The sequence below is a fragment of the Lepeophtheirus salmonis genome, chromosome Z, assembly GCF_016086655.4.
Source record: "Lepeophtheirus salmonis chromosome Z, UVic_Lsal_1.4, whole genome shotgun sequence".
Taxonomy (NCBI): Eukaryota; Metazoa; Arthropoda; class Copepoda; order Siphonostomatoida; family Caligidae; genus Lepeophtheirus; species Lepeophtheirus salmonis.
Window position 1 is genome coordinate 3,577,271 of NC_092584.1, and position 18,855 is coordinate 3,596,125.

Genomic DNA, 18,855 nt, shown 5'->3' on the forward strand with positions numbered 1-18,855 from the left:
AATACATAAAAAAGAGCCTCAAGGGCGTAGCTTACTCAAAGCAAAACAGGCAATCCCAGAGGTCCTAAAATGATACTCTCAATTTTTATAAAATGGTGTCCAATTTATTCAAATTGTTTTTTATAGCCTACAAATAGAGGTAGTACTTTTATTCAAGGGAACCTCCAATTTATTTTCAAAAGGCTCCCTCTTGAAATAGAAAAAAGTAGCTTAACCGACATATTTTTTCTGAGTTCACTTCTATACTGGAAAGCTTTACCCCGTGGCATAGACAACATAGGCAAATGCTAAGTCTGACGATCATTAAGGGGTACCATAATAGGAAAAAAAAGGTGACCTTGAACCTAACCAACTTTCGGGCCAGGCTCAATTTATCCAACATTACAGTTGGGCCAAGTTGCATCCATAAAACTAGGGTTTGGTCGGTCTTTAATTGTCAGGCCCAGTTGAGTTTCATTTTTTTATTTTCTGACGGATTTTTTTTTGGAGAAGCCTCTGATTAGGCTTTGATTGCTTTGCTGATTTTTTCAAAAGGTTGTAAATTCTCCTGTGAGTTCATCTATAATCTAACCACAGTTGCCTTATTTTGTCTAGTGTGTTAACTTCTTTAGACAGATGGATTCTGTTATTATTATTTATTGTTAGATACCTTAATGCAAGACATTGGCTAGAGAGGGTACTTCCCGTGTGAGAGGATAAAATTTGTCCGAAATATTTTGGCTACAACCCTACCTGATTGCACTGCTCCGACTAGTTAATAACTGCGTTTCTTAGTATGAAAATAATAAAGTTTTTTTTTTTTTACATAGTTTAATTTTATATTTTGAATTGGCTATGGATGTTACATTATTTAATTATTTATTATATTATTAAAGGTATTTATATTTTCTCAGAATATAAATACATATCTAAGGCAATTATATACATATTATTCGGATTGTCCCTGTTCAATTGTTTGGTTGATCACAATAAATGAAATTTAAATACAAGAAACAAGAGTAGGGAGAAACGTCAAACGTCGTCATCCATTCATCTTTTTGGTATTTTTCAACTGGTTTTGCCTGAGGCCCACAAATGAGTAACTAAATCTAACCAACTCGAAGATAAAGCTATAAAATCGAGTAGAACTATATAGGTACCCAAAGACTCTCAACTGCAAATTATAGCCTAAAACAAATTATTTGAATTTAATATTGCAATAATAAATCTTCCACGTCTTGCTAGGCCACTTCATCAAGCTGTGTATGCTACCCGGCCTTAAAAAACATATGTCTCTCTCTAAGTTTATTAAATAATTATTGGTGGACAACTTCCCAAATATATGACAGTTTGATTTCATAGTGTTTTGGACCTTCAGTAAATTAATTATCTTGGATTGGAGTTCATGATGAAAAACTATATGTAAGTGTAGATTATATGTAATACCTTCCTCAAAAATAGAGCAAATAAAGTATGTTATAAAATACCGATTTACGGAGAGAAAAAACTCACAGAAGGCCTGCACGGAAGTCTTTCGGGGATTCCCGTAGAAAAGGGGAAAATCAAATTCATGGCATTTATATTTAATGTAGATAAATCTTTAATATTTCCCCCAGTTTACAAACACTTTCAATCCATTGCTTTGTTTAATTGCAACATTTACTGAAAAAGATGTCATCTCAAGATAGTTTTCATAATTACAAATGAGGTATAATGGATCAAATAACAGTTATAATGGATTTTTATTTGTTTAGTATTATGTAAAGTTTCTATTTGATCTGTTGATGAGACGTACATCAATTTTAAGCCGACATTAGCACCTTTAGTAATGATTATTGCACAGTATGAAAGTACTTAATTTTTAACCTCTCTTTCCTTTTCAATAATTATCATTTATTGTCTGGAGAGCCTGAGAAGATATTCGTTCTCCAATTTCCTACACCAAAATCTGTGATCTAATAAAATATGATATTTGAATTAAACAACACAACTTCCTTTAACATCCATAGAATTGACTGACATTTTCTGCAGTTACAAATTACAATATTATGCAAAAGTTGATATTTTTAAATACCTTATCTGCAATTGAATTGCATAATATGAAATTCGAGTTAGGCAATTAATGATAGGTATTGAAAAAAAGGAGAGGTTAAAAATTAAGACAAAGTACTTTCATGTTGCGGAGTTATAATGATTGAAGGTGCTAATATCGGGTTAAAATTTATGTACTTTCGTATAAACAGATTGCATAAAAACTTTACAAGATACTAGATAAATAAATGCATTAACGTCCATTATACCTTTTACTTAATCCATTACAATTTATTTGTAATTTTGAAGGCTATCTTGAGATGACTTATTTTCCAGTGAATAGTGCAATAAAACGAAGCAAAAAAAACAAACTAAATAAACTATATTTTACCCAACATCACACGTAATAATTATAATTAAACCCTAAACCCATTATCAAGAAAAAAAAGATGTAGTAATCTTCGGAAAAATAGTCAAAAAACTACTTCTTATGAGCCATAAGAAAATAAACATCAAAATGAACACCGTTCATATTTTTTCCCCGTTCATCTTTCATTTTCTTCTGTTTATCATTCATTCGTTCAAAAAATGAATGGAAAGAGTGAACGCCGTCCGTTTTTCCAAGCCTGAATAATACATATCACTATTTGATAAATTTAGAGAAAATCGACTCCCTCAAATGTCAATGGAAGTAGAACTTATTGGGTCACGCCTATATTTTGAGTAAAATGGTCAAATATGGTTTATAGTTTAAATCAAGAATAAAATATTGGTGATACAATGCTTAAGTTGTTTTTGTTTTATAAAGTATTCACTCATGGTGGTCGTAAGGAACGCAATATGTATACAGGGTTAATCCTATCTAGTGCTACATATTTTATTATTTTCCATTTTTCAAGAGTACAATTTAAACAAGAGGTTTTGCAAGGACAACTATTAAACAAAAACATCTGAAAATACTGTGGGACACAACTTTTATGCAATATGTGAGCACTCAGCTTTAATAATTACCTCAATAGGAGGCCTAAATCCCTTAGAGGCGTTGACTATGTAGTCAGACTCGAGATTGGTCCACTCCTTCTTGATGGAAGCCTCTAGGGATTGGACACTCCTGTGAGGAGTAGTACACATCCTCTTCTGCAGATTTGGGTCAAAGGGGTTCGCGTTTGGAGGGGGACGGGTCATATGTTGAGGTACCATAAGTTTTCTATGAGGAATGATTTAGTCTAAGCGGTGTGATGACATGGAGCTCCGTATTGAGGGGAAAAAATTTGTCCACGAACTTTTTCTTGCCCATGGTAGGACTTTCTTAGTCAGAACTTCAATTTAAGCATCTACATTGAGCCACTCCTTCCTCTTCAAAAAATGGGAGGACAGAATAAGCCATGCTGACCACAACGCCCAAGACCAGGGTGGGGTGACTAAGGTGTACGGCTGCCCCGAGCTCCATGGATATGGGGGACATGCTGACAAAATTTCACTCCTTTGTTTCTCCATTTTACTCGTTCTCGTTTTTTTTTGTTTTTAATTGAGTTGAAACTTTACATAAGGCATCTTGAATCAAAAAGCTTTCTCGAGTTTGAAGACAATCGACGAATACATTGCCAAGTTAAACCGACACCTGAAGGACACCCAACATACACACACTTGTTTAGCATAATGAATGAATTATTTTATTATTACAAGATTAATATCTATTAAATAAATATAATATCATTTGAATGAAACTGAAACTACATAATTTTGTACAAACACGAACTGAAGTTAATAATTTATTTTTGAAGGGCAAATTACTCCGTTTAAATAATTAGTTCAATTATTTTTTGACGATTTACTTTAAAAAACTTTTAAATAAATAGCTACTTTGATTTTGAGCTCTGAACGTAAAGTAAGTCCATCATTTTCGCCTTAAAAACAATTTTTGGGTATTTAAAATGATAACCTAAAATGGAAGAGTTAAATAACACACCACGTGATGGTGTTAAAAAACTACAACAACGACAAACTATTACTGTTTTATATTTGGACAAATATCATAGGAGTTTACATAGGAATTTAAAAAAAAAATTAATGTTTATCATCACAACAGGTTGCGTGATGAAGCTTGAGCTCCTCCAGATAGTATAAGAACTCATTGATTTCGGCCTTTTCCCCCTGGTTTCTTTATAAATGAAAGGTTGCGTGATACAATTAAGAAAACGACATATTTTAAACTAATATAATAAATTAAAATTTAAATGAAATGTACCACTAGATAAAATCAACCCTGTATATATTTTTTGGAGCCTATATCTTGGTTTCTGGAGTGCTCAAGTATCGTTAAAATAGGCAAAAATTGTGAATTTATTTTCTAGAAAGAAATAAAAATTATGACACTGGATTCAAATCGATAATTTCAACGAAACAACAAAATAATTTCCTTTTTTTCGACATTTTACAGAGTTTCAAATCAAAACACGTCCATACAGGGTCATTTTTTTTTGGACATTTGATGTTTATGATCTTGTTTATAGGAATACAATAGTATATAGTAATTTATAGTAATTCAAGTAAATCCGGAATGTCTTTAGCTGCGTCCTGATCAATAAGAGAAGCAAGCAGAGGGTTGACATTTTATTTACAAGTCTAATTATAGAAAGAAAAAAAAAATAATAGAATGTGTTTTCCATTTTTGCGAATCATTCCCTCAATACGAGGCCTAAAGAATTTTCAGGCCATTACCACGTCTGCGGAGGAGACTTTGCCCCAGTATTCGATAGTGGGGTCCTTTAAAGAGTTGAATCTGTCGTATGAATAGCCTAAAACCTTCTCTCTAACTCCCCTATAAGAAAGAATCCATTGGATTTATATAGGAGGAGTTAGAGGGACAGGTCTGGCAGCCCCAACATGGCACCTTCTCTTCTTTCAAGAATCTTGTGGGCTTGTTGAAACAGGAACTCGATACTTCAATCGGACAGCTTCAGGTCTATGAGAAATTTGGGAATGGGTATTTTATTACTTTGGGACTGGTGAGCTTTTATATTCCCTTCTCCTTAAAGGGGTATTATATGTCGTAGATTGTTCTCTTCGGATACCCGAGCATCTTCGTGATATACGCTGGGCTGTGTTCCGCGCAAGTCAATTCCACAATAGTGTTAATCTGTGTCTCCTCCATCCTAAATATCTTTTTGATTAAAAAATTACACAAATATCATCAAGCCAAGGCTCACCCACTTACTTTAAAATTGAAATAACCAAGTTAAATGCTTTCCTTATTGTTCAAGGTGTAGTTAAAGATGGTCCGGATTTACCTGAGCGATCTTCTACATTTTTCAAATCAATGAAATGAAGAAATAAATTCGAAACATGGAGTAGGGCTAAAGCCCTCCTGTATATCCTGAACTAAGATTTTTTTTAAATATGCCTTTATTTGGTCAGATAGAGTTGCAATTATTAAGTACATTAATACATTTGTTCCGTCTGATCTAGGAATTGTCTTTGAAGCTCATATACATGAAGTATATTTCCTTCTCAAGGAACGACCAGGGCACAAGTCTACAGACAATAGGTCGATTTTTAGTGGAGCAACTAGCAAAGTAAAACTATGCCTCATTGCTCCATATACTCTTCCCAATTGGCGGTATCGTTTGTGGTTGAGTATTTAAGTCAACTTTTAATAAATCACGATAGCTCATGAACACCTTGCGGGGGAGAAATTAAACTCTTTTGAACTCAATGTGCGTAGGTTAGCACCCAGGTGATTCCTAGAGAAGGAAATATATTATATGTATAGGGACTTAACACAAGATTCCTTGGTTAGATAGAGTAATTCTAATACTATTATGTTTACTCATACTTAGTCAGTGCAACTCCATCTAACTAATTAAAGGAACATGAAAAAAAACAACAACAACTTTTAATGGAGTATTGGGCAAAGAAGAACTCACGGTAGACCTACGAAATGATACTCCACCAAATCCACGAAAAACGATACATATAATGAGGAAGGGTCCATAGGATCAATAATACATGGTTCACTTGGCCTGTTGCACTAATAAAAATCGACTCATTAAGTTCTTGATAATTATTTCTCCCGGTCGCCTGTTGTGTATTTAGTTACGTCATTTCTTTTGGGGGGTAATGTCTACAACATAATATATATTCCTTCAACAAGACTAATTAATAGGCAGTCATTTTGGGGGAGGACTACAGCCCTGGTTTATATCCTTTCTTACGAGTCGGGTACCTTTTTTCAAATTCATAAAAGTCTTGTTTTTTTTGTTGGACAATCATTTGATATTAATCTACAATTAATTAGTAGAAGAAGATCATGATTTTCCTTGTCTTTGCTGATTGGCTTAAAATTGCGGAACACAGCCCAGCGTATATCACGAAGATGCTCGGGTATCCTAAGAGAACAATCTACGACATATAATAATACCCCCGGAAGGAGAAGGGGATATAAAAGCTCACCAGTCCCAAAGTAATAAAATACCCATTCCCAAATTTCTCATAGACCTGAAGCTGTCCGATTGAGGTATCGAGTTCCTGCTCCAACAAGCCCACAAGATTCTTGAAAGAAGAGAAGGTGCCATGTTGGGACCGCCAAACCTGACCCTCCAACTCCTCCTATATAAATCCAAGGGATTCTTTCTTATAGGGGGAGTTAGAGAGAAGGTTTCGGCCTATTCATACGATAGCTTCAACTCTTTGAAGGCCTCCACTATCGAATACTGGGACAAAGTCTCCTCCGCAGACGTGGTAATGGCCTGAAAATCCTTTAGGCCTCGTATCGAGGGAATGATTCGCGAAAATGGAAAACACATTCTAATAATCGACTTATTCGACCAAAATCTAGAACTTTAATCTAAAAAAAAAAGACATCATATTTTTTAGCCAATGTTCTATGAAAATTGCCCGCAATTGAGCTAATATGTACGAATTCATCTACCAATCTGCCCCATCTACAGATGGGTTTTACCCATCCAAGGATCCCTAAATAGTTTTATCATCTCCAGAAAAACCGCAACATTGAAAGAATGGACAATTAGTAGAAGAAGATCATGATTTTCCTTGTCTTTGCTGATTGGCTCAAAATTGTCAACTGTCATCTGGTCTATTTTAAAGAGGGAATTTAAGTACTACATTGTGAGCTTAATTTAATAATTTGTTTTTTAATTACGTATTAATTGCAATATATTTTTCTTTATGGTCGCGTATAGCTCAGTGTTTTGTAATAATGGATAAAGTTTGACTGAAAAGTCTCCTGGCTAAACGCCCAAGAAAATGTTAAATTTTCCATAAAACCCCAATAGAAGGAAGTTGTTGTTGATCAATGTCCTCAAACGTGGAGTATTGGACTCCCGTCAAAAACTCAAGAGTTTGCCGAGTAATATATATGGACTCCATATTCTTATTTATTCATAGTTAAATTATTCGTTTAGACTCACTGAAGAATAAATGTTTCACCGGAAGTATTCAGAAGGCCGGTGATTTTGGTACATAATATAATTCCCACTTTATTTGAACACTCTAAGATTAAAAATAGGGAAAAGCTCCGGTTTAACCAAAAAAAAAAAAAAAAAAAAAAAGGAGTAAAAGTATGCAGACAGAGAGACAGAGAGAAGGAAAGAGACAGAGAAAAGGAAAGAGTACTTAAAATTGCTGAGGGGAGAGGGGAATAGAAACAAGGAGTGAAGGTAGAAGAAAAGAGACTGAGAGAGGGATGTAGAAAGAGACGGAGGAAGAAGAGGAGAGGTAAGGGAATGTAATTTATATTACGGACAAAAAAACATCTAAATGACATCCAAAGACCAAAATAATACCATAGAAACCAAGGCTAATAGAAATACAATAGAATACTCAGACCATCATGTAATCGGGCTTACTAGAATGTTCAATTCGATGTATTGTACCGACTGCTGCGCAAGACAGGCAGATTATGACAAAACACGCAACCACTCATAGTCTATGACATCACTATTGCTAGAATTTTCAATTTAATGTATCCTACCGACTACAAGGCAAGAAAAACAAATGTTAATAACACACGCAACCACTCATTCACTATGACGTCAATATTAAAAGCGTGGTGGACTCAAACAGCAATCGTACACACGAATATATTTATTTAAATTTTTTTTTTTGAATTGAATTCTCTGATAAAGATAATAAAACAAAGTTGGAACAACTATTTTACAAAAAAACAAATAATATTTAATCATGAATCATGAGAGAATTACAACTATATATCAGTCGGTGCATTATTTCTTTGATTTAAATTTATGTTGTTGTAGATTTCTTGTCTGTCCGCTCTTTTACTTGAGTCCTTTAATAGCTGCCATTGTTAAAAAGTATTTGGAAATGAGAAAGGGTCATTTATGGTTCTGGAAGCTGTGGTACCGGGCCGTGCAAAATTATTTATCGATGATGTAAATATACTTTTTAGTAGGTTTTGTGGCAACCAATTTGATTGTTTCGTATTTTTATTGTTAAAATAAACAAAAATCCTTCCTGTGAGAGCGTAACAACTTCCACACATGAGACCATGTCCAATCAGGAAACAAAGAGGATCGAAATTGCAGCCCTCCTCCGAGCGGGAGTGCCTCATAACAACATTAAGGAACAGGTTGGGGCCTCGTTGACGACAATTTACAACGTTTCCAAGCACTTGGAGGCTGGGGGATCTCAACCATTCCCCCTGGGCTGGCAGGAAGCCCACTGTCTCAACAAGGCAAGTAAAGGCAGTGTTCAAGAGGACTCCCAACAGGTCCATTGCCGACATGGCCAGAAAGATGGGAACGTCGAGATCAACTGTTTCAAGCGCATTGAAAAGGGCTGGAGGAAAGTACTGAGGCGTACTGAACGCCCTCTGCTAACTGAACGTCAGCGAGAAGTCAGACTTGAGCGTGCCAAGAAAATCTTGAATGATATCAAGAGCTCATCTGGACGCATCATCATTTTTCAGATGAGAAAACTTTTACGGTCGATCCTGTTTTCCACAGGCAAAATGACCGTATTGTGAGCTTTGGAGATGTGCAAGATAAGCACCGCTATGTGGCAACAACAAAACACCCTGCTTCAGTGATGATGTTGGGTATTGCGGCCTCCAACGGGAAGGCCATGAAGCCGGTATGGTTCCCCACTGGCTACAGATTAACACCGGAGGATTATGTGAAGATTCTGATTCCTTCCGGCAAATCCATAGTCGGCAACACTCCTTGGGGTTTTCACAAGATGGAGGACCCACCCACACTTCCAAGAAAGCTCAGGAGTGGCTCAAGGACAACATAAACTTTTGGCCCAAGGACTACTGGCCCCATCAGAGCCCAGATCTGAACCTACTAGACTTCTCTATCTAGGCGCACGTGGAGACCAAGGCCTGCAAAAAACGACACAAGAACATAAATGCCTTAAAGGCTGCTGTCAACAAGGCCTGGGCATCCATGGACACCAATTACATCCAGCAAGTCTGTGGGAGCTTCAGACGTCGCCTGACCAGTGTCATTGAGTCAAATGGTGGCTACATTGATTAAATTTGATCACAAACTATTTTATTATTCTAAAAATGTATGAATAAATTGTTTCTCAAGTCGTTTGAAATTGTCATTATTGTCTGCGATATGTTCGGAACAAAAAATGGGTAAATAATTTTGCACGGCCCGGTAGTGGTTTTTAATCTACCTGGAGAACCCAAGTTTATGTTGAATAGACATTCGTGGGTAGAATTTGGATTCCTAGGAGCAGAGGAAGAGGGACAGTAGCTGCCAAATCAATTCATATTTGTTTTGTACTAGAAATTTTCTTTCCAGAAGAATATATTTGATGAGAAAACGGAATAATTTTTGTAAGGGTTTGTTTTCTAAAGGAAAGTTATTCGATGAAATTATGCATTGCAACAAAAAAAACTTCAAAAACCAACCTCGCCTCTAAAATATACATATAATCCTGTGCGCACTCCTGAGGAGGGAAATTTAATTGTCATTGATCTACAATGGGGTAAACTATCCACAGATTTTTTTTTAATGTCATGACATTACAATATAAAAATTCACAAACCTTTTCTTAAGTGAAGGTTTTGTTTCTTTCTTCTTTATCTAAAAAGCCATAAGTTTTTATAAATTTAGACTATGCAATTTCATCTTTTGTACAAAAACAGCAAAATATCGAGGTTATGGATACTTTAGATTTAAAGAAAAGAACATGGACGTTCATTTCAAGCCTACACGAGATGGGATGGGACAGATTAGTCCATGAGTGACTATATATTTAGTATAATAGCAGGCAATTTTTTCACAGATGACAAAGTCTCCTCTATATCTTTTTCCTTTCTCAATTTAAAGATATTGTTTTTTTAGTTTAGTAATATTTAATCATTAATTGATGTCACAAAAACCTAAACTGCTTCTCAAAGTGTCGCATTTAGACCCCATGGGAAAAAATTTAATGAAATTAAATAAAGACCCTGAAAACAAATTTATAACATTTGGGCCATAAAATATATAATAAAATAGCCTAAAGGCTATTTTTTTTTGTATCAAACTTTTGTTGTATAGGCATATGGCCATGAGTTAATGTGCTCTCAAATAGGGTTGTTTTGTTCACATAACATCACTCCATAAAAGTGTACGTACCTTTTCTAAATAGACATTTACAGGGCCGTGATAAGGATATTTTTTTCTAGGAGGAGGAATCTGTGTGAATGAAATTTAAAGATGTATTTTGAAAAATTTGGATATAGGTTTATGTAAAAAGTTGAGAGCGTTTTCAGGATGAAAAATTTGGATAAAGAAAAGCTTAAAGTATTTTTAATGGTTAAGCGTACATTTGAAAAAAGTTCATAAGCAGTTTTATATTTATTGAGGCCAGTACTGCGTTACTGGATTTCAAAGTGGAAGTAAAAAAAGATAAAATTCTGTTTATGGAGAGTATCGAATACAACAGCAATGGGATGGTTCTAAAGAATCAGTTCTTCTGTTTAAATGGATGTTGAAGATGAGGCACGCTCTGGTAAGCCAATAATCGAAAATGTGCATAAAATAATGGAAAGGCTTTCAAAATGGACAAAAGTTATTCAACAAAAGGCCGCATATTTGATCTAAATCGGATAATCCTAACTCTGTTAACATTATTGTCAAAATAAAGCAAAAAAACGCTTAAAGCTTTTTACTTCCCCCATTATTATTATGGGACTTCTTTAGAAAAAAGACTTATGAATAGAGTTTTACTTATATATATTTTGACAATTTAAATAATTATCGCAAATTTGACAACAAAGAATTATTTTCAAATTTTCCTTTTTTTTTTGACAAAAAAAAAATAATTCTAGGGTTTTGTATGCGTTGGAATTAGAGAAAAAAAAGCATGGACGTTCATTTCAAGCTCACTTGCTCTGGATTTATATGTAGCGAAATACAATATAACCATAAACCTAATTCCAAAGGGATGGGCTGGAGGTGCTGTAGCTTCCCTCCAAATTAAGAAATATCTCCTTTTAAGAAATATTTTTTTTTTGGTCAGGATGAAAAAAATTTACGCATAAATAGGAGTAAAATATTTCTTTTCCTAAAAAAAAGGTTATCGGGCAAATTAAGCAGCGGAGAAAAAAAAATATGGATTTTTGAAATTTGATTGCAAATAATTTAACATTTGAAATTTAATTTCCGTTTTTTTTCAAAAATAAATAATTTTTCATTTTTTTTCCCCAAAAATTTAATTTTCTTAGTATAACCATACATTTTAGAGCTTTTACAAAAAAATTTAATCTTGAAATTTTTTTTCAAAATTTTTGAATTTTTTTTTTCAACAAAATTCTAAAAACCAAGCCCCTAATATAATCCTGCAGATGCCCTCGCTAATGGCCAATAAATTGAATAATAGAAAGTCATGGAGCTTACTGGAGAATACATTCTTGAGTGTGTCCATGAAATGGGGATTAGTAAAGGGAATTTTTTTAAAGAAGACACGACATCATCCCTTTGAAGAAATTAAAACGGGGCAAATATTTCAAATTCCTATGTTTTCTCTTGCTTCTTTTATGTTCTTAATATTGTTTTTATGTATCGACATTAATTGAAGAGTACGTAAAAACGAATTTGAGATAAAGATATTTATAAAGGAAATTGAAAAAAAAAAAAAAAATTATGTCCAAGATCAAATTTTTATTTCTTCTTTTGGCATCTTTTGGCACCAGAAAACCCCATCCTCCGTTGCAAGACTCTTGAACTATTTTTGACACTTTTGGGGGCCCTTTCAGTCCTAATGCAAACGCTCTTAACTAAACCTTTTGGGTACATGTCGAGGTGAAGGCCTGCAGTGTCCGTCATCCAAACACAGGGGTTCTCAAAACAACTGTTATCCTTCACTGGGATACGGTGACAGAAGACTATATCTGCAGCGGACGCTAAGCCTTCCGCCACCGCCTGAAAGACCATCATTGCCACTAAGGGGGTCTACATGAATGATTAAGAGAGTTGGGACACTCATCTATTCATAGTATTAATTTTGTTGAAATTATATTTCTAATTCATAAATTATATCTAGTTGAAGTTTTTAGATTTTAATGGACCACTCAGTATGATGAATGTGCATTTTTAGTATATGTTAACATTCGAATAAAGTAGATCAAACATGGAGGGCCTATAGCCCGCCCTCCCCCTTTCCCATTCCATGAAGGAATTTTTGCTTTTTACTATAAAAAATTTCCGCAGGAGGTTAAAAATCTATATTTTAGGTAGGGATTAAAATAAAGGCCATTCGACGAAATTATGCAGTAGAGGAAAATTTTAATTTTTGAAGTCTTTGGAAAAATATTCCCAAAAGCCCCACCCCAAAAAAAGAAAGATAAGTATTGTCCTATGGACACTCCTGTGTACCGAATTTGTAAGCAAGGCATAGACAAGTAATTAACTTACGTTTTCTTGTTTTTATGAAGAGGTTTTCCAATTATTTTTTTTAACATTCGATTGTTGGCCTTTTGTGCAAAAAAACAATAATAGATTTTTCATTATGAGTGAGCAAGAAGCAAAAAGGCAGCTGATATCGTATCTACTTGGGAAACAGATTATGGTGAAGTACTCCAAGAACCTTATTTTCAAGATTGTCAGAATGAAAAATAATGAAAAAGACCTCTCAAGGAAAGTAGCAAGTTTAGAACACAATTTGAAGAAGGATTCTGTGTTCCCAGTCAGTTTGGAGAAGTAGATCAAGGAAGACCCCACAAATCCATGAATGGCCTCTCCAATGTAGTTTTGTTGCTGAGGAGACCATCAGGAGGTCTGTAAAGGACGACATGGCATTGCCCTCATGCACGAGGATCCCTGCTACCTTTTGACATAATCTTTGGGAGGTGCAAGAATGTTCTCAAATGGATCAAGAACAATATGTCCACGCGGGGAAAATTATTTCAGGCAAGAAGATTTTCGATGTGGATCAAGTGTTCAGCCGGCATAATTACCTCTGGCTTGAAAAAGTAAAAAAAAAAGAAGAAGTTTAGGGGGCGTGTGTACCGAACCGAACATCCAGCCCAAATAATGGTTCTTAAGGTTGTGGCAGCCGATGACAAAAAGGTGCCCCTTCCTTTTTAGTAACTATTATGTGCATAGTACTACAATTAATAATTTAATAAAATAACTGGAGGAATTGTATTATAAAAATATAAATAAAAATTAGGTATCCAGAGATGATGGACAAGTTCTTCCAATCTTTTTTATTTTTATGTCTCAATTTAAGAAATTATATAAAAGTATAATGTATTCACTTAATAATATTAAAAATAATCCATAACAGAAATACAAGAAAAAGAACATTAACACAAATATTTAAAAAATGGACACAAATACTGAGAAAATGTAAAAAGTTTTTTTAATAAATTAATCTATTAAAAATTTCCACGGCTATAGCCTATATGAAGGATGATGATTCTTTCTAAAAATACTAGCAATTAGTTTTATATTTTTATGACGACGTTCTGACTCAGAGGGTGTGAACCATAATATGTCAGAAGCAAAGCCCCATCAATGTGCATAGATTCTCGGTTATTTTATTACTAAAAGCAACGTATACATCTATTAAGGTGGTTTCTAAAATTTTCTACTCTGATAGGCTCTCTCAAACTGAATTTTTTGGCAATATATGCCTTGGAATTTAAATGCTCAAAGTAAAGTACCTTTGTTTTTGGGGACAAAATCCTTCTCAGAGGTAATCCAAAAAGAATATTACTCTTGACTCAACTAGGAATGTTTATGTCACTATAATGGCCGTTGATTTCAGTAGAGTATTTGATAGCATACTATATAATTTTCTTCTCAGAGCATTAAAAACTGTTACCTAAACGTGTTTTTTTTTAACTACATCCGAGTTCTATTATATAACAGATCATTGACAATAGAGATTGTTGGACATAAGTGCAATCTCATAACTCTAAGCAAGGAGTTGTAGGCAGGGACGCCCTGTATCTCCATAAGTAATTGTTGCAGCTATGGAGATCATAAACGGTTTTCTGCATAAAAAATATAAAGGCTTGGGTGTGAACTTTGTAAATGAAATATGTTTGTTAGATTTATACGCAGATGACCCAACAATAATGGTGGAAAATAACTCTGAAAGTCAAGTTATAAAAATAATCGAATGCAATATCAATTTGTTTACAAAATTAGTAATATATCAGGCCTAATTATGAACCATGAAAAAACAACCATACTCCTTATGGGCATGCGGAAACCGGGGATTTTAACCGTGTAAGGATGTAGTCAATGTTTTAGGAATTAAATGGACAAATAAAGATCCTCATGACTCAAATTGGACATCGTTAAACTCTCTTGTCAACATTTGGTGTTACGACTGGCGAAAATTCAATCTTTAAAAGAGTGTCAAAAATTATTTATACAACTACATCTATTCCAACTATGGCAGAAAGGGCGTTGAAGGATGAGGACACTTGGCTGGGACATCTTTTTCACCATAGTTATATTCCAGCTCTAAAGAGACAACGTTCGCAATTGGGGATAGCCTTAACTGTTCTATCTAACATTCTACCGAAAATATATGTGAAGATATTTATTGATCTCAATAAAATGCTGCATTTGCAGTGGGGATTTTTACTGAACTAAATCTGCAATATTTAGGATTTTATTGTTGAGATCAGATCTATCTAATTGTGCCATTCAGGATATCTCACACAAATGGGAAGGAGCTCACAGAGTCATGAAGAGTAAGTGTTCTAGCTACGACTCAAAAAGTACTGTGGATATTATTAGACAAAAATATAAAAAAAACTCCCTTCTTCAAAAATCTTCTAGCACCTGAAGATTTTCAAAGAATTGTATTGAGGGACAAAGGCATGACACTACATGGAATGGGTCCTCAGAACATTTCTTTACTAGAAGATTTATTTTTCCTCTGAAAAGAAAAGCACCCTTTTTCAAAAAATTTTTTTGTAGGTTTTTAATACCAAATTTGTTCAAAATTGAATAGAAACCTTTTTTTTATATTAATTTTAGAATAATTTTTTTAATAGTCTAAATTAAAATAAAAGCATTTTTTTAAGGAAAAAAATGTACTAATAAAAATTTTAAAAAAAGTTAGGGAAACAGTTTTTTGATTTTCATAGGAAAGGAATTTTTTTTATTGTGATAACTAAGAAAATGCAGCATAGAGGGCGGGATAGCCCCTATAGTTTCGGCACCACTGGTTCAGATTAAACTTCTTTAAAGTAGCGAATTAGTTCTGTCCACTACACATTATAAGGTTCTCAGACTGTTCTATTATTTTGAGCCCGAATCACAACACAAATAAATGCATTGTAGGGACGTCCGCAAAATTTTATTAGGGGGAGACAGGAAGGGGCTTAGTTTTTTGAAAAAATTATAAAAGCTAAATTTTTTAGTACGGCCATGAATTTTATACAATTCACATTATTATTTTTTTTTTTGAAGTTATATCCTTTAAAAATTTGTTTTCCCCAATTTTCTCAATATTTTTTTTCTTACGAAGCTATGATTTTTTCGCCACTATGACAAACATTTCGTTATTTAGCTATAGTACCCCCTCCCCCACCCAATCCCATTCCAGATGCCCCTGCATTAAAAAACAAATTTACATAAGATCCTTATAAAAAATCTTAAAATTAATAAAAGAATACTATACGATTATATCATGGGCCAAGGGGAACAATTTTCTTGACTCAAATTGTACAGCTACTAGGTATTACAATTAGTGATGTGACGATTCCAAACGATTCTAGAAAAAATTATCAATTTTGATTCCAATTCTTTAATATTTTAAATAATATTTCAGAAATACCATTTTGCTTGTGGCTTGGTTTTTGGAACTTTAAAAAAAACAAAACCATAAAATTGAAAATTGAAATTTTAGAAAAAAAAAAAAAAAATTGAAATATTAAATTGCAAGTAATAAATTTTTTGGAAAATAATTTCGAATATGCAATTTGATATTTTTTTTTTTCGACAATCTACAAATATTAACATAAAATTAATTGTTGAAAAAAATTTTCAAAAATTTAATTTATAGTATAAATTTTTTTGAAAAAAAACAAACAAATATTTAACTTTTTGGAGAAAAATTTCAAAAATATTCAGAGAAAGTTAATTTTTTTTTAGAAATTAAACTTGAAAAATTTAATTAAATTTCAAATATTCCATTTTCTAGTAAAAAGTAAAGATCTCATAATTTTTTTCATAACCTAATATAAAAAGTAATAAATAGTTCAATACCAAAAATAAATAAGAATCAAAATTGAAAATTAAAATTATTTTCCCGATTCTAGAAAAACAAACGATTTTCCGATTCTAATTAATCGTCCCATTACTAATTAATCTATATAAAAATATATTAAATAATTTTATGTCAAAGATTGAACAACAGTACAACACTGAGATGTAGGGGAATAGAGAGAGAGAGAGAGAGAAAGAGGTAAGGATCCGTGTACTTGTTAGTATAAGAGGGAGTGCGAGGAATATGAAAAAGAGAAGAAGCACGCCGCCATTGTAATGAAGTAAGGGGGGTATATTCAAAATTCTTTACGTTGGACTGTCAAAAAATTATGTGTTAGTTTGTGACGTACATAGGAAGGTGTCAGAAGTGCAGCTGTATGATTATCTAAATACTAGTTAATTAAACTACACATCGATGAGGTAAGGACTCATAAAATATATGAATATATGTAGAATTATTCAAATTTTTAATGAATTAAATGATAATTCATTTTTATCCGTACTCTAATATCAAATTAGTGTATTCAATCCAACGTAGAGTTTATTTATTGATAAAATGTGGGTTTTTTGCGAATTTTATTTATAATTGTTTTTAAAAGTTTAATTAAAACCTTACATCAAAATAAAGTCTATTAATAAAAACTTTTTAGACTATTTAGAGGTCATTAAAATCCCTAAATCAAATATTGGTAGAAACAAAAGTTACTTAAAATATTCCTGCTATTTGATGACTATTTCCATATAAGATATTTGGTCCTAAAACGGCCTCACTGGGTCATTTAAATCTACTGTATGGGATACATTATAGGTATAATTAATTACACATTCATTCGGAATGTAATTCAAAAATTTAGTTCAATATTAAATATATGATAAAAAAGGTAAATAAACAAATTTTTATTGCTATTTTAAGAGTTTTATTTTCTAAAAAAAAAAATAGCAAATTTTATTTGATCAGATTACGCAGAGTGCACTCAAGTATTTACTTGCCGAATTTAAGACTGATTGGTTTGTTAATGATCCCTAAAAGAACGAAACTCTGATTCATACATACACAATTTTTTATCAAAGTTGTGAATGAGTTTTTAAAATTCATATGAGGTATAATATAATGTTATATTATTATATTACATAAAAATCCCCAAACCCGAATCATATCGTGAACTTATTAAAAACCCATTGTGTTGACCTTTTCCTACACCTCATCATAATTACAAAATCTCATTAAAATTATGTTGTGTTGTTTTGTTAATTAAGAATCATAATTAACATTTTAGTTTTCATTTATGGGTTATTTTTGTAATACACTTTTAAAGTTAAAAGTAGGAGTTTTTTCACATATATGAAATAAAGTCATGGAGTTGGATTGATGCATGTAGTATGTTCTTATGATAAAGGCAAGGCTCAAATGGCAATGTAATTTTTTGGATAGTGCTAGGTCATTTCATTCCTAGTAATTTCATTCCCGGTAAATTCATCCCCGGACATTTACTTCCATCTTTAAAGAGGGATATTTAGTGACTTCATATGGTTTCAATCCGGAGCTGAACTTGCAGCAGGGCAGATTAATTATAGACAATGAAGAAGAAGAGGAGTAACGACGGGATTAACTTCCACTTCCCAAGGTATGAACAATATCCACGGATCGGGATTCCATTCTTACTTACTATTAAATATTTATGATTACGTCATTTCTAATCCATAAACATCATACATCCTTCATATCCGTCTCTCATCCATCACTAGTCATGCCTCATCTCCAGTGATGACTGCCCAGGCCTCCTTGTACATCCCTACATAAAAACTAGTAACTAGTTTTGACCTTATGACGTCACTAAAGTTCCCTTTTCGAAGTAGGAATGAAATGTCCGTGGAATGAAATAACAAGAAATGAAAAAGACAGATAATTAAATTACCCGTCACGGGGTTGGATGCCATTTTGTTCTATATTTTAGATTGTTGAGTAATAATACGAGGGTTGATCACAAATATACTTTTATTTTCTAATTTGAAGGGAAAAACATCTTAAAAACTTATGAGATATTCTTTATAGAGTGTTTTGACGCATTTTGTATAAGAATGCTGACTATACTTTTTATTCGTACTAAGTCAAATGTTTGGATGTCAAAATGGG

General features: G+C 33.1%; 1 protein-coding gene across 6 annotated transcripts in view; it reads left to right on the forward strand.

Moving 5' to 3' along the window:
• Nucleotides 1-18,855, forward strand: part of LOC121130123 (uncharacterized protein CG43867) — a 396,776-nt gene that overhangs the window by 12,865 nt on the left and 365,056 nt on the right. For 5 of the 6 annotated variants that reach the window (XM_071893640.1, XM_071893642.1, XM_071893643.1 and 2 more), the window contains exon 1: nt 17,058-17,141. The exons of the other annotated variant lie outside the window; for it this stretch is intronic. The gene's annotated coding sequence lies outside the window, so the exon portion shown is untranslated. Of the gene's footprint in view, nt 1-17,057; nt 17,142-18,855 lie in introns of those variants that run through there. 6 annotated transcript variants of the gene reach the window in all.